We start from the raw sequence: 16,216 nt of genomic DNA on the forward strand, positions 1-16,216 counted from the left end.
CTTATTTGTAACAATCTCTCTCCCTTAAAAAAGAGAACCTTAATTCTCCTCCCTCCACTCCCAGGTACCTATACCTCTGGGAGTATACTATATATACCAAAGTACCAGGCAGTGACAGAGGATGAGATAGTTAGATAGCATCACTGACACAATGGACATGAATCTGAGCAAACTCTGGGAGATAGTGAAGGACAGGGAAGCCTGGTGTGCTGCAATTCATGGGGTCTCAAAGAGTTAGACATGACTTAGTGACTGAACAACCATAACCAGAGTAAAATGTTAATCCAAAGGACAAGCATAATTTATTTTCTAAAATGTTAGGTAATTTTAAATAGTAATTTTACATTAAAGTCTAGATACAATATGGACTACAAAGTTACAATAGTACATATCTTAAGACAAAATATCAGCATTCATAGAAATTGAACACTTATACTGGCTATTTCATCTTTTCCCCATGAGTCTTAGTTTACAAATAAACTCTCTGCTGCTCTTAGGAATTCTTCATTGGGAGAAAGTAATGCTTTAGCTGATGATCAGATTATTAGACCAGTGAGTGTTCAATTTGGACTTGCATCTGCCAGTCATCTGAAGGTCACATTAAAATATGGTTCCTCCACCAGCACAGAGTAGAGAGATGAGAATATTCAGGTTGACTATTTGTGGATCTGGGATCATGGCTTAAGGGATTTGGCCTCTATGTAGAGCTATCAGAAGCTACGGAACATGTCATCCTAGGCAAGCTGAGTCAAGCCTGCTCACAATTCCATTTCTGACTAACAATTTAAGATGTGCTTTTAGATTGACTGAGATTATATTTTCTAAAATGTCTGCACAAGGCACTGTGAAGGCATCCTCAGTGGCTTAATCTTTCAGAAAATCAATGTCAGAAACTCAGGCCTAGTCCTCTTGTAATATCAAACTACATCACTGTCCATTTCAAAACCTACTTTGCAAAGATTTAATATTATTTTGATGATGGTCCATTATGTAAATATTGTACAGAAACACCCCCCCACCAAACTTGAGATGCAAATGGAATAAGTTATATGCTGTTAATCTTGCCCATTTTATCTCATGATTTAGATGCTCTCTGCTTTCAGTTTTCTGAATTAAAGACTGTTTCTTTTCTTTTATTCTAACTGTGTTTCTCTGGACATTCCTGGGCCTTTCCCAGTTTGGAGATTCAATGGACTGTTAGAAAAACCCTTACCATAAGCAGCAATCAGAAAATGTGGAGCAAATGTAGAATTTGACATTACCCCTACTTGGAAGACAAGCTTCATGCGTAGCAGAAGGTAGCTGATAACTGCTTGAGGCAATCATAGTCATACCCCAGTTGCGTATTTGGACATAGACTGTATAGCATAGTGGTTAAACATGTGATCTTTAATATTAAACAGGACCAGGCTTAACTTTATCCCATGACATTTAATAAAAGTTTAATTTTGGGTGAATTATTTGAGTAAATCAAATTTTCTAATCTGCAAAATGGGTACAATGGGAATGCTGATCTTATAAATTTGTCATGTTAATGAAACGGGACAGTATTTGTATGACACAAATATAGTCTTTATTAATATGATGTTAGTGTTCTGTTTCCAAACATTCACCATTTTCTTTACTTTCTACCTGTTTCTTCTTTGTAGGCCTAAATTTTGTGATGATTATCCTGAAAATTTTTCTTTCAGTTTCTAAAACTATTGTCCTACCTAGCTGGGACCTCTTCACACCTACTTTGACCAGCCTATTTGGACACTAGACTCTCCTGTGCATTCTAGTTTGTTTAGATACTCTGATTTTGTTATCAGCTTCATTCCATAATCTATAATACACTTTTTTTCTCCATACAAATTGTTTTTTATTTCACTCTCTCACTTGCACACCAGCCCAGTCGCTTTGTTCATTGTGCATCCTGGCCCTTAGTAGTAGTGTTAGTTGCTCAGTCGTGTCCGACTCATTGCAATCCCATGGACTTTAGTCCGCCAAGCTCCTCTGTCCATGGGATTCTCCAGACAAGAATCCTGGAGTAGGTTGCCATGCCCTTCTCCAGGGGATCTTCCTGACCCAGGGATCGAACCTGGGTCTCCTTCACTGCAGGCAGATTCTTTATCATTCGAGTCACTAGGAAGGCTCAAAGTGTTAGCTGCTCAGTCATGTCCAAATTTTTATGACCCTGTGGGCTGTAATCGAATACTGGAGTCGGTAATCATTCCTTTCTCCAGGAGATCTTCTGACCCTGGGATTGAACCCAGATCGCCAACATGGCAGGCAGGTTCTCTACTGTCTGAGCCACCGGAGAAGTCAGTCTTAGCCCTTGGACTCTTCTTAAGTACTATCTGTAGCTGTATGCTACAGATGCCAACTCATGGATTGTGAAATCTGTCTCTAGCAATCCAGGGGTTCATGGCTCGTTTACGCCTTCTTTTCTCTCTTGAGATTAAAGAGTGCTAGGGTTAGTCACTCAGTTATGTCTGACTCTTTGCAGCCCCCATGAACTGTAGCCTGCCAGGAGTCTTATGTCTATAGAATTCTCCATGCAAGAATATTGGAGTGAATAGCCATTCCCTTCTCTAGGGGATGTTTCCCAACCCAGAGATCGAACCCAGTTCTCCATAGCAGGCAGATTATCATCTTAGCCACCAGGGAAGCCCAGAAGTGTCAGATATTATTATTTTTTTTCTATAGAAGAGTGTATTTCAATAGGAAAAAAAAATATGACTGAAAGTCATTAGCTTTTCAACCTTCCTTAAAAGACTTCAAGGCAAAATTTTCATCTATCTTGGCACATGCTGAAATGGTTTTATTCTTCACCTTGGCTAGAATACATAGGCTTTTCTTTTCTTCAAAGCTGACTGATTCAATATTAGTATTATGGATGACACCTAAGGCAATAAATCAAGTTGTTTAATGCCATATTTGTTTGCTTGTTTCTAAGAAGTTTGTACTCAGAAATTTCTTTGAAAGCTTGAGAAAAACTCAGGGTTGATCTTAGGTGGATAAGAGCAGCACAGAGAATGGAGAAATAGTCTCTACTCATAATGAGAAGGCACAATAATTATTTTATAGTCTAGCCCTTGATAATTATCCAGAAAAAATATTTATTATAAACTTGCTCCTTTCAGAACCTGTTCTAGTACCTAAGGCATTGATGAAGAATATCAACAATTAGATAAATAAAGATCCCTTAAGATGAAATGGTACTCAAGGTTAATAAGAACTATAAGTAGAATAGCTTCATTACTTGCGATCTGAGAGGTAGAAGGAACTTTCCTTATATTCCTAGTTAAAATAACTACCTACTCCACTTGGTCATATATCAATTATTTATACCTCAGATTCAAATTATGGGAATATATTTCTTCCAAGAGGGGCTTTCCCCCTTTCAGATTACATATAATACTGAAAAGAGTGAGCATCATATTTATACTATTCTTATGCCTTTCTGATCTGTTAGTGAATTGCTATTGTGCTCTTCATTCTGATGGACAATTCAAAGCAGATAAATATAGGCAAGGAGAGAAGAAAATGAGAGTATTGGACATCTATATGTGAGTAGAAAGGTGAGTAGAGTGAGAGGAAATAGGAAGGCACTGAAGGTGAACTAGGTTTATTTCATCATTTGGATGGTACATTTTTCTGCATCAGTTCAATTCAGTTCAGTTGTTCAGTCATGACTGACTCTTTGTGACCCCATAGACTGCAGCATGCCAGGCTTCCCTGTCCATCACTGACTCAGCTTGCTCAAACTCATGTCCATCGTGACAGTGATGTGATCCAACCATCTCATCCTCTGTCATCCGCTTCTCCTCCTCCTTCAATCTTTCCCAGCATCACGATCTTTTCCAATGAGTCAGTCCTTTGCATCAGGTGGCCAAAGTATTGAAGTTTCAGCTTCAGCATCATTCCCTCCAATGGATATTCAGGAATGATTGCCTTTAGGATTGACTGGTTGTATCTCAGTGCAGTCGAAGGGACTCTCAAGAGTCTTTTCCAACACCACAGTTCAAAAGCATCAGTTCTTCAGTGCTCAGCTTTCTTTATAGTCCAGCTCTCACATCCATACATGACTACTGGAAAAACCATAGCTTTGACTATATGGATCTTTGTTGGCAGAGTAATGTTTCTGGTTTTTAACATGCTGTCTAGATTTGTCCTAGTTTTTCTTCCAAGGAGCAAGCGTCTTTTAATTTCATGACTGCAGTCACTATCTGCAGTGATTTTTGAGTCCAAGAAAAGAAAGTCTGTCACTGTTTTCATTGTTTCCCCACTTATTTGCCATGAAGTGATGGGACCAGATGCCATGATCTTAGTTTTTTGAATGTTGATTTTTAAGTCAACTTTTTCACTCTCCTCTTTCACTTTCATCAAGAGGTTCTTCAGTTCCTCTTTGCTTTCTGCCATAAGCGTGGTGGTGTCATCTGCATATTTGAGGTTATTGATATTTCTCCCAACAATCTTGATTCCAGCTTGTACTTCACCCAGCCTGGCATTTTGCATGATGTACTCTGAATATAAGTTAAATAAGCAGGGTGACAATATTAGAACCAGTCCATTGTTCCATGTCCAGCTCTAAGTGTTGCTTCTTGACCTGTATACAGATTTCTCAGGAGGCAGGTAAGGTGGTCATGTGTTCCCATCTTTTTAAGGATTTTCCATAATTTGTAGTGACCCACAGTCAAAGACTTTGGTGCAGTCAATAAAGCAGAAATAGTTGCCTTTTCTGGAATTCCCTTGCTTTTTCTATGATTTAACAGATGTTGGCAATTTGATCTCTGGTTCCTCTGCCTTTTCTAAATCCAGCTTGGACATCTGGAGGTTCTCGGTTCACATATTGTTGAAGGCTAGCTTGGAGAATTTTGAGCATTACTTTGCTGGCATGTGAGATGAATGCAATTGTGCAGTACTTTGAACATTCTTTGGCACTGCCTTTCTTTGGGATTAGAATGAAAACTGACCTTTTCCAGTCCTGTGGCCACTGCTGAATTTTCCAAATTTGCTGGCATATTGAGTATAGCACTTTCACAGCATCATCTTTTAGGATTTGAACTATATCAGCTGGAATTCCATCACCTCCAGTAGTTTTGTTCGTAGTGAAGCTTAAGGCCCACTTGACTTTGCATTCCAGGATGTCTGACTCTAGGTGAGTGATCACACTCTTGAAGAGATCTCTAGTCTTTCCCATTCTATTGTTTTCCTCTATTTCTTTGCATTGATCACTGAGGAAAGCTTTCTTATCTCTCCTTGCTATTCTTTGGAACTCTGCATTCAAATGGGTATATCTTTGCTCTTCTCCTTTGCCTTTCACTTCTCTTCTTTTTATAGCTATTTGTGGCCTCCTCAGACAACCATTTTGCCTCTTTGCATTTCTTTTTCTTGGGGATTATCTTGATCACTGCCTCCTGTAAAATGTCAGGAACCTCTGTCCATAGTTCTTTAGGCACTCTGTCTATCAGATCTAATCTCTTGAATCTAATCCCTTGAATCTACAGTCAGTTCCACTGTATAATCATAAGGGATTTGATTTAGGTCTTACCTGAGTGATCTAATGGTTTTCCCTACTTTCTTCAATTTAAGTCTGAATTTGACAATAAGTAGTTCATGTATATCAAATATTCATATTAAACAAGCTTATTATATTCAATATTTTATTAAAATATTAAAAATGAAAAGAATTAAAAGAAAGTCCCTGCAAACTGTACTCATTTTGTGATGGGAAGGAAGTACTGCTTCTGGGGTGGCAAAACATTTTTGGGTTAAACTGATGGACTGAAAGAAAAGAAGAATCAAACAAGAAGAAGGAAGTCTCTTCTTCCTCTTCCAGCCCTGAACTTCCCTCTAACTACTCCTGTTGGCATAGCCTATCAAAGAGCCAGCTGTCAAAGCATAGATGTGGTTGCAAAATTCCAGATAAGAGATAACAAAGGTCATCTCTTATCATAATTGACTCACAGGATCAATTCCACAGCTTCCTATTTTATGCAGTTCAGCTGACTAGGACTTGATGCAAACACACAGCAGGCAAAAGAGGATATGATTCTAATAAAGGCATAGTTTTATTTTAATATATTATTAACACCAGGTTTACATGTGCTCATTCATTTTCCAAAATAAAATATTATTCACAGTGCAAGTGAAATTCAAGATGAATTTAAGAATAACCATCTCTGTGCACAAAAGATTAAAATTTACATAGCCCTACAACATCAAAATTACATTTACTAATTATGCACAATGATATAAATGTTCAAGAAGAAATAACTGGGAAAGAATATGTTGGATCAACACTATGAAAATGACCATGATGAGGAAGTCAAGGTTCATTTCAAAGACGTCCTGCACAGGGTTGCTTTCACACTGTGTTTTATTGAATTTCTTTGTTTTTGTGGTATAACCTGCCTAAGAGAAAAAGAATAAAGATAAGTAAACTTTAAGGTTTTCTTCAAGCCTAATAATTATATTTCTGTACATTATGGCACATCTAGGAAATGCTCCCAAGTGATTCCTCCACCTAGTTACCTCAACTCATTATCAAATCTTTGAAACGGGCTATCAAGGTCTATTTCACTTTCTCTGTTTTGTTACTAAAACACAGAATGAAGGAGCAGAACAATGCCTCAAACTGACAGATGGTCAGTAAATTTTGTTAACTGACACCTGACTGGATGGATAGATGGAAGGACGGGAAATGAAAGAATGCATAAATAAGGAGTTTTCATGATTTGTTGTGTGGTGTATGAGAACTGTTACTATATCCTACTTAAAAACTGAAAGATTGTGTGATGGTTAATTTCATGTATCACCTTGACTGTGCTACAGATAGAGTGCCTGGATATTTGGTTGAACATCATTCTGGCTGTTTCTGTGGGAGTGTTTTTAGATGAGATTTACATTTAGATCAGTGGACTGAGTAAAGTTGATTGCCATCCCTAATGTGGATGGGCTTCACCCAATCAGTCGAAGGAAGGCTTAAATAAAAGCAAAAAGACCCACTCCTGAGTAAGAGAGAATTCATCCTGCCAGACTACCTTCAAACTGGGACATTGGCTTTTCCGTGCCTTTGAGCTTCACATGAAATATTGGTTCCTCCTGTGTCTCGAGCCTGCTGACCTTCACATAAGAAATAAACTGGGTGCTTCCTATTTTATAAATCCTTGAAATGAGCTTAGAACTATACCACTGAATCTCTTGGTTCTTCATCTTGCCAACTCACTCTACAGACCTTGGGACTTCTCAGCCTCCGTAGTCTCTGAGACAATTCCTTATAATCTCTCTGTCTCTGTTTCTATCTCTGTCTCCATCTCTCCCCTGACCTCACATGTAGCTATAGATACAGATACACATAAACCCACATATAGACACACTGCATTACTCATACTTATTGGTCTTGTTTCTCTGGAGAACTCTGACTAATATGAATAGTGACTCAAATAAATGAAGCAAAGAGACAAAATAGAGATTGAAGACCTCCTGACTTTTCAGTTTGAACTTGCAATTTATATGCTCCCTTTCTCCTTTGATGCCACCGTTATAATAATTACTAGTACCACTAGCTGCCATTTATTGTTCACTATCAGCCAACCATGTGCTATCCATTTTCCCTACTTTATCTCATTCATTGCTTTTGAAAAAAAATTTTGAGGAGAAAACCTAAAGATGAGTGAATAATAACTCGCGTAACCTTACGAAGCTGATAAAAGACAAATGCTATATTCCAATTCATCATCTTCTGATTTTAAATTTTGCATTCTTAACCTGTTTGGGCTTGGATATTAACTTACTGAGTTCCCTGCGACAAACTTGTCCTTATTTTCCATGTGTGGTTTCCTTACTTTTATAAAAATGAGGCTTTGCATGTGATAATCCTTTACTGCTCCTTCCAGCTCTGATGGTCTGTGATTAAGTAATCCTTAAGAAGTAGATAAAAAGAATAGAGTACCTCAGCCACAACTGGAGTGGGACCAAACTAGTGCCATGCAATCCCAAATTCAGCACCTGATTAACACCTCTGCAGTGATGTGAGAGGGTTGACAGAAGCTCCCACAGAGCAGGGAGGAGACCCTTTGATTATCCAAAAGTATTGTGCCTACTGTTCTGTTGTGGTGGTTGTCCCCATCAGTTTTAAAGTATTAAACAAAATAAGTAGAAAATTATGAAGTTAGAAATTAGCTCCCCCCCCCCCCCCTTGCATTTTCTCTCTCCTCTCTGAATATCCCATGGTTTACCCTTTTCATGCTCTGGGTCCTCTCATCCCATTCCCATCACCACCCAAAAGTCATTTACTCCATATATTTCTCCCTCTGCATCCCCTCTCCTTCTCTGTTGCTTCCGAATCCACATTCTTCATCTCATTATTCCCTCAGGACTCTGAGGTCAAACTGACGGACTAACCAGGTTTTCCAAAGAGTGTCTGGCATAGATTATTAAATTTATTTTCACCAAGAAACTGAAGGTTCTGACAATGGATAACTTTATAATTTTATTCAGTTATTTATTTTTGACTGTGCTGAGTTTTTGTTGCTGTACAGGCTTTCCCTAGTTGCCATGAGTGGGGGCTGCTCTCTAGTTTCAGTGCATGGGATTATCATTGTGGTGGCCTCTCTTGTTGGGGAGCACAGGCTCTAGGGCTCTCAGGCTTGAGTAGTTGCAGCTCCCAACCTCCAAAACACAGGCTCAGTACTTGTGGCATATGGGCTTAGTTACTTTGTGGCAAATGGTATCATCTAGGATCAGGGATCAACCCTGTGTCTCCTGCATTGGCAGGCAGATTCTTAATCACGGGGGACCACCAGGGAAGCCCCAACAGATAACTTTAGAAAGGACTAAATTAGACATCATTGCATTTGATTCTTTATCATACAACTTCTCAAAGCCTTTAATGTGTGTAAGCATGCATGCTCAGTCACTTCAGTCTTGTCCAACTCTTTGTGACTCTATGGATTGCAGCCTGCCAGGTGCCTCTGTTCATGGGATTGTCCCGGCAAGAATACTGAAGTGGGTTACCATGCTCTCCTCCAGGAGGTCATCCCAACCTGGGGGTTGAACCCACATCTCCTGAATGCCAGGTGGATTCTTTACCCACTGAGCCATTTGGGAAGTCCCCTGTGATATGTAAATGTGTCCAATTAAACTTCCAATTAAGGTAAGGTGAATGTGTCCAATCAAGGAGTATGCAATAGATATATTTTATTTTACTTAGGTACACTTCTTTCTCGAAGTATTCTGAAGGATTAACATTCCATAGGATACATTTTGGAAAATAGTAAAATAAAGGTTTCCCAACATGTAAATTGATGCTTTTGAACTGTGGTGTTGGAGAAGACTCTTGAGAATCCCTTGGACTGCAAGGAGATCAAACCAGTCAATCCTAAAGAAATCAACCCTGGATATTAAGCTCCAATACTTTGGCCACCTGAATTGAAGAACCGATTCATTAGAAAAGACCCTGATGCTGGGAAAGATTGAAGGCAGGAGGAGAAGGGGACAACAGAGGATGAGATGGTTGGATGGCATCACCGACTCAATGGACATGAATTGGAGAAAGCTCCAGGAGGTGGTGAAGGACAGGGAAACCTGTGTGCTGCAGTCCATGGGATCCCAGAGAGTCAGACACAACTGAGCAGCTGAGCAACAACAACATGCAAATAACTCAATGCATTCACTTTTGCGTAACATGCAATTAAACAGAAACTAACTTTCTTCAGATCATGAGGATAGGTACTAATGACTCTTCTTGCAAGATAACTGTCTATGAGGTAAAAACTAATTTGAGGAGAGTCAGGGAGGCCTAAGTATCTTAATTTTGTTGCGTTCCAAGGCAACTTGTCCCCAAATGTCCCTCAGTGGCATACTGATAAGAAAGAATGAATGCAATAGGAACACTGACACTTCTCTCTGTCTCCCTGAAAGCAGGGATAAGAGTCTCATGTAAAAGGTGCTCTGCCAGCATTTGAAGGTAGAAGAACACATTTTTTTGCCAGAGAGAGGGAACTTGGGGGATGAGAAGTTGGTATAAACTAACCTTGTTACTTACTTTACTACCTCACCCAAACTCTGTTTAGATTGTACACTAACTGGGTACCTCAAACCTAAGTTTCTGGAATTCCCTGGTGGTCCAGTGGTTAAGTACCTGCCTGCCATTTCAGGGGACACAGGTTTGATCCCTGTAGGGCAACTAAGCCCATGTACCACAACTGCCAAGCCCACACTCTAGACTCCATGCCCCACAACAAGAGAAGCCACCACAATGAGAAGCCTGCCCACTCCCTCTCCACTCACCCCAAGTAGAGAAAGCCCACACACAGCAAGGAAGACCTAGTGCAGCCAAAAATAAAATAAATACACAAATAATCAAAAGTCAAAGATTAAGTTTCTTTGTCCTGTCAATTACTTACAAACTTATTGTCTAAAATATATAAATGCTGCCTGCTTTGGCCACTTCTTAGGTCCTAAGCTTTATGAGATCTCTGCATGCAAAATTTAAAATTTTTTCTTTTTCCCCTGTTAATCTGTCTTGAGTTACTTTCATGTTAGTACCTGCACAAAAACTCAATACAGATAGAAGAGGAAATTTCCCTCTCTCTGACAGCTATCACATGATCTAAAGAAACACCATGCTTCTTCACCAAGGTGAATGTTGAAAATATTAAAGCAAACTATGACTTATGTACTTTTCAAAAATATAATGCATTTATTTATTCTTTAGCAATTTGGGTTTATAGAACTTAGTCATACCATAAAAATGACACCGAGTCCAACCTTCAGAATATGTTGTCTTTTGATATTATGAGAAAGATCATGATGAATAATCTGATTCAAATACTGATTATATATATATTCTTTCTCCATACAGCATAGTTGACCTACTATAAGACAAGGAGTTATAGATCAAAGAATATGTGCATATTAATACTGATATATTGCTGAATCCCAATCATAAAAAGAGAGATCCGAGGTGACTGAGAGGTTGGAGTTTGGTCTGGTTTGGGAGTTGAGGGGTAGAAGGCTGTAGTTAGGAAGCTTGAAGTCTGAGGCTTGGGGTGGATTTCTTTCTGGACTTGACATTTTACATGTTAAGTTTAGCTCTGAACATAGGTCTCTGTGGGCAGATGGGGTTTGCTGCCTTGGATTAAGTATGCTTGTACTGACTCTTTTTTACTCCTGTGCTGTTCTGAAGTGATGGGGACTGGGCTATGTGGCAAATAAATCATTATATTATTGTTGTTAAAAAAAATAACATGAGTGGATTTTCTTTTCACTTTAACTCATAGCAAAGGTATGGAAACATTTTTTTCTGAGGGTATTTTATTTTTATCTTCATTTTGTGTGTGTTTTTTTCCTCTCTCCTCATGAATGTTAAGCATCTTGAACTATGTCAATATAATAAGGGAAAAAAAATCTCATGATAGATTTTAAGAGGTTAAATGTATTTTATTTATGCTTTATTTGCTATGTTATATATACATATTCTTTGTTTTTTTTATTATTGCTTTGCATTTTTGTTGTTGTTATTCATTAAACTTTAAATTTAACTTATATGCAGTGTACATCATGAGAAACGCTGGGCTAGAGGAAGCACAAGCTGGAATCAAGATTGCCAGGAGAAATACCAATAACCTCAGATATGCAGATGATACCACCCTTATGGCAGAAAGTGAAGAAGAACTAAAGAGCCTCTTGAGGAAAGTGAAAGAGGAGAGTGCAAAAGTTGGCTTAAAGCTCAACATTCAGAACACTAAGATCATGGCATCTGGTCCCATCACTTCATGGCAAAGAGATGGGGAAACAGTGGCAACAGTGGCTGAATTTATTTTTCTGGGATCCAAAATCACTGCAGATGGTGATTGCAGCCATGAAATTAAAAGATGCTTACTGCTTGGAAGGAAAATTATGACCAACCTAGACAGCGTATTACAAAGCAGAGACATTCTTTTTTTTTTTTTTTTTAACAAAGGTCCATCTAGTCAAAGCTATGGTTTTTCCAGTAGTCATTATGGATGTGAGAGTTGGACTATAAAGAAAGCTGAGCACCGAAGGATTGATGCTTTTGAACTGTGGTGTTGGAGAAGACTCTTGAGAGTCCCTTGGATGGCAAGGAGATCCAACCAGTCCATCCTAAAGGAGATCAATCCTGGGTGTTCATTGGAAGGACTGATGCTGAAGCTGAAACTTCAATAATACTTTGGCCACCTGATGCGAAGACCTGACTCATTCGAAAAAACCCTGATGCTGGGAAAGATTGAGGGAAGGAGGAGAAGGGGACAACAGAGGTTGAGATGGTTGGATGGCGTCACCAACAGGATGGACGTGGGTTTGGGTGAATTACGGGAGTTGGTGATGGACAGGAAGTCCTGACGTGCTGCAGTTCATGGTGTCGCAAAGAGTCAGACACGACTGAGCGACTGAACTGAACTGAAAGTTTATCTAGATTTTATTTGGGTTTTAGATGTGAAGCAAGAATCCATTCTTTTTCCAGATGACTACCAAATCATCCATATTATTGTACATATTATCTTTTACTAAAATCCAGCATACCTGGGGACATTACTTCCAGATTTTCTAGTTGCATTGATTAGTACCAGGATTACATTGCCTTAATTATTTTAGATCTGATTATATTTTGATACATTAATTTTCTAAGTTATATTTGTTTACTTTCATATGAACTTCAGGGTTACTTTTCCAGTTTCCAAAAAGTATTAGTACTTTTGTTTGGATTATATAAGTTTTAAGAATGACTTAGAGATTGACACTTTTGGACTATCACGTCTTTCTATTCAAGAATAGCATGTTAAGTAATGAAATTTCTATCAACATTTAAAAAAATAAGCTTTATTTGTCTTTCACATGAAGTTTTCACAAATTGTAGTTTAGTTCAAGCTTATTGGATAGGAGAAAGTGAAAGTGAAAGTGTTAGTCACTAAGTCGTGTCCAACTCTTTGTGACCCCATGGACTATAGCCCGTCAGGCTACTCTGTCCATAGAATTCTCCAGGCAAAAATACTGCGATGAGTAGCCAGTCTGGCTACTCCAGGAAATCTTTCTGATCCAGAGATGGAACCCAGGTCCCACATTGCAGGCAGATTCTTTACCACTGAGTCTGTGAATATGTGTACTTAAAATTCTTCTCATTATAGGAGTTACTGTTTGTATCATAATTTCTTGAATTATTTAGAGTTTGCTTTTAACCCAGATTCTGCTTTCAACATTTCATTTTTAACATTACTGACCAAATACTTAACTTATAGATTATTTTCTATGGGTAGAAACTCATTTATAGAGAAAGGCATGTCTTTAATAAAAGGACCAATTCTGAAAAATTCATGTATAAAGCATAAACTGAAATAATTAAAAACAAAATAAACAATTGAGAGACAGTTGATTATATCAGAAATATGACTTGTAAAAACGTGAATCCCTAAAAACAGAACATGTTTGAGGATGCTGCTAGATTTTAAAGCTTTTATTAATCCTAATTGATTTTGAATTAGAATAGAGGGAGTAAAACAAATTCTAAATAAAATAATGATTAATGTAAACTGCTTATCTCAAATTAGAGCTAAACTCTAATATTTAGCAATGGTTTTAAAATTTCCTGACGTGCTCGGGGTTGATCTTGTCATTAGCTAACAGATAAACTTGTTAGAAAATGAGTTATTTAAAATTTTTTTTCAGTATAGGAGTCATGCCTTATGGAGGGTGACAAAGAAAATTCCTAACTGTTGAGATGTTGGGAAATGAGACAATATGCACCAGAGGGCAACGTAGTGTCTGTGGATTTAGCTCTTAGCGGCATCTATTTCCCATGATTGGTATAAACATGCTTGTTGAGTCAAATGTATAAGACAAGGCCCAAACAGAATTCTTTGATATTAATTTTATAACTAGTATGGCACACCCACTGTTGAATTTCAGAAAAAGTCTGGATTTTTTTTTTCATTTTCCTTTCAATACAGAAGTATTCTGATTGTGTTGAGAAGAAGAGCAAAGAGTGAAAGAGCTAAGATATTAAAGATCAGTTTTACTCTTTAGAAAGGTGAAGGATGAAGTATCTTGATGCAAAAGACAAATGGGTTATGTATTTGAACCCTAGAATCAGACAGATTTATCAAAGGAGACAGAGGTACCCAAAGTCCATAGATGAGACTGGCCTTGGGGAAGCAGACAAAAACATTCCCTTTCTGAAGTTAACTCCTCCCAGTAAGAAGAGCTGAACTGCCTTAAGGATGCCAAATCCTATTCACCAATTTTACCAATCAGAAATATCCTCCACCCACACCCGCATCCCCAGTGGTGAAATGAGTACATGAGCAGAGATATATTTAGGAGAATCCTTATTGAAAATGGAAGGAAAAAAGCCTTCTCTCCCTACTTCCATCCTGCTTTTATATTTAGACATATGACCTGATTGGTTCCCTGCCAAATAAATCTTGCTCAAATGACTGAGCAAGGAAAAACAAGATGTATTTTCACCCTGAAATTTCTATGTCCTTTGATGATCTTAACTTTAGATGGAAATGCTTGCTTTGGGTGTCCATTGTTGTTTAAAAGGCAGCAACCTGGTCTAGACTTTCCCTGAAGCTGGAAATTGACCAGTATCAGAGCTGATCTCATCTTTCTTGTTTACAAGTAATTAGAAGAGTAATCACTAATTTCATAGACATGAGTTTGAACAAACTCCAAGAGATGGTGAAGGACAGGGAAGCTGGGAGTGCTGCAGTCCATGGGGTTGCAAAGAGTCCAACATGACTGAGTGACTGAACAAGAACAACAGAGAAGAAATTCCACTGCTTAGTTGAAAACAAGAAGTTAGATTTCTTTCTTTTCAGGTGACATTTTCTAAATTTACTAGATGACCCAAACAAAACAACTCTTAAAATCATCAAAGCGAAAGTCTAGAGCTCCAAGGACTATTTTGTCCTTATCATAGAACCAGTTTAGAAATAACATAGATTTGTGTACATTCTGGATCAGAAGCAAGATTTATCTGCAACAAATTGGCAAATGACAGGAAGAGTGTGGACCATCATATATATATATATATATATATATATATATATATATATATTTTTTTTTTTTTGTGGCAATCCAGTGACCAGCGGTTACAACTCTTTGCTCTTTTACTACCTAGCACCCAGGTTTGATTCCTGGTTGGGGAACTAAGATCCTACAAGCCCCAGCACATACTTTTGGGGAAAAAGCACATTTTAGAGGGGTTAAGAATAATAAGTTTCTTCTGTTTAGTTGTGTATACAAGTAGTTATGGGTTGTTTTGCTTTCCAAAGCACATAAAAGTAGGGGTAAATACATGATTTGAAGGAAAGGAATCAATAAAATGATTAATTTGGACTTCATTCCTTAGCCACCAGGCTCTGATCCAAGTAAGGGGCAGATGTAGAGTGAGCATGCTGTTGCAATGAAAGCCTGGGTATGGGATTAACATCCCCATGGGTCAAGGTACACACATTCATAGTTTTCCTATTATCATATTGATAACTTTGATGCTGTTTCCTCTTTCTTTCACCACTGATTGACTAAAGGTAATCTTCTAATTGTTTCCATTACTTCTCCAATAGATGTGTTATTAAACGTGTGTGCATGCATGCTAAGTCACTTCACTCAAGTCCAACTCGTTGCAGTGCTGTGGACTGTGGCCTGCCAGGCTCCTCTGTCCATGGAATTCTCCAGGCAAAAATACTGGAGTGGGTTACCATACAAAGATCCAGGGGATCTTCCTGACCCAGGGATTGAACCCAAATCTCCTGTGGTTCCTGCATTACAGGCTGATTCTTTACCCCTGAGACACTGGAGAAGCCTGCATTATTAAACATCATAGAATAAAAAGCTAGAAATTATTGTACTTCTCACCACTTTTGTAGCAATAAGAATTTTGGGTAATTTAAAAGCTAGCATGTCTCCTTAATGAGCAATATGATGCTTCTTAATCAACATGGTGGCAAAAACAGGCAAGTATTAAGTGGAATGCTATCATGGCATATGCTCTGTGGGTGGGACATATTCCGTTGATCTGTCAAAATCTGCTCAATCAGTAGGAATTCTTGGACATTACACAAACAAGCTTGTTTGTAAGCAAAAAAAATTATATATATTTATAATTATAAAGCATACATATATAAATCAGTATATTAATGACAAAGTACATGCCAGCTATGATTTTCTTTCCTTATATGAAACTATTTAAAAATGTGGACCAAAT

Source organism: Cervus elaphus, chromosome 11, assembly GCF_910594005.1.
Source record: "Cervus elaphus chromosome 11, mCerEla1.1, whole genome shotgun sequence".
In the NCBI taxonomy this organism is placed as follows: Eukaryota; Metazoa; Chordata; class Mammalia; order Artiodactyla; family Cervidae; genus Cervus; species Cervus elaphus.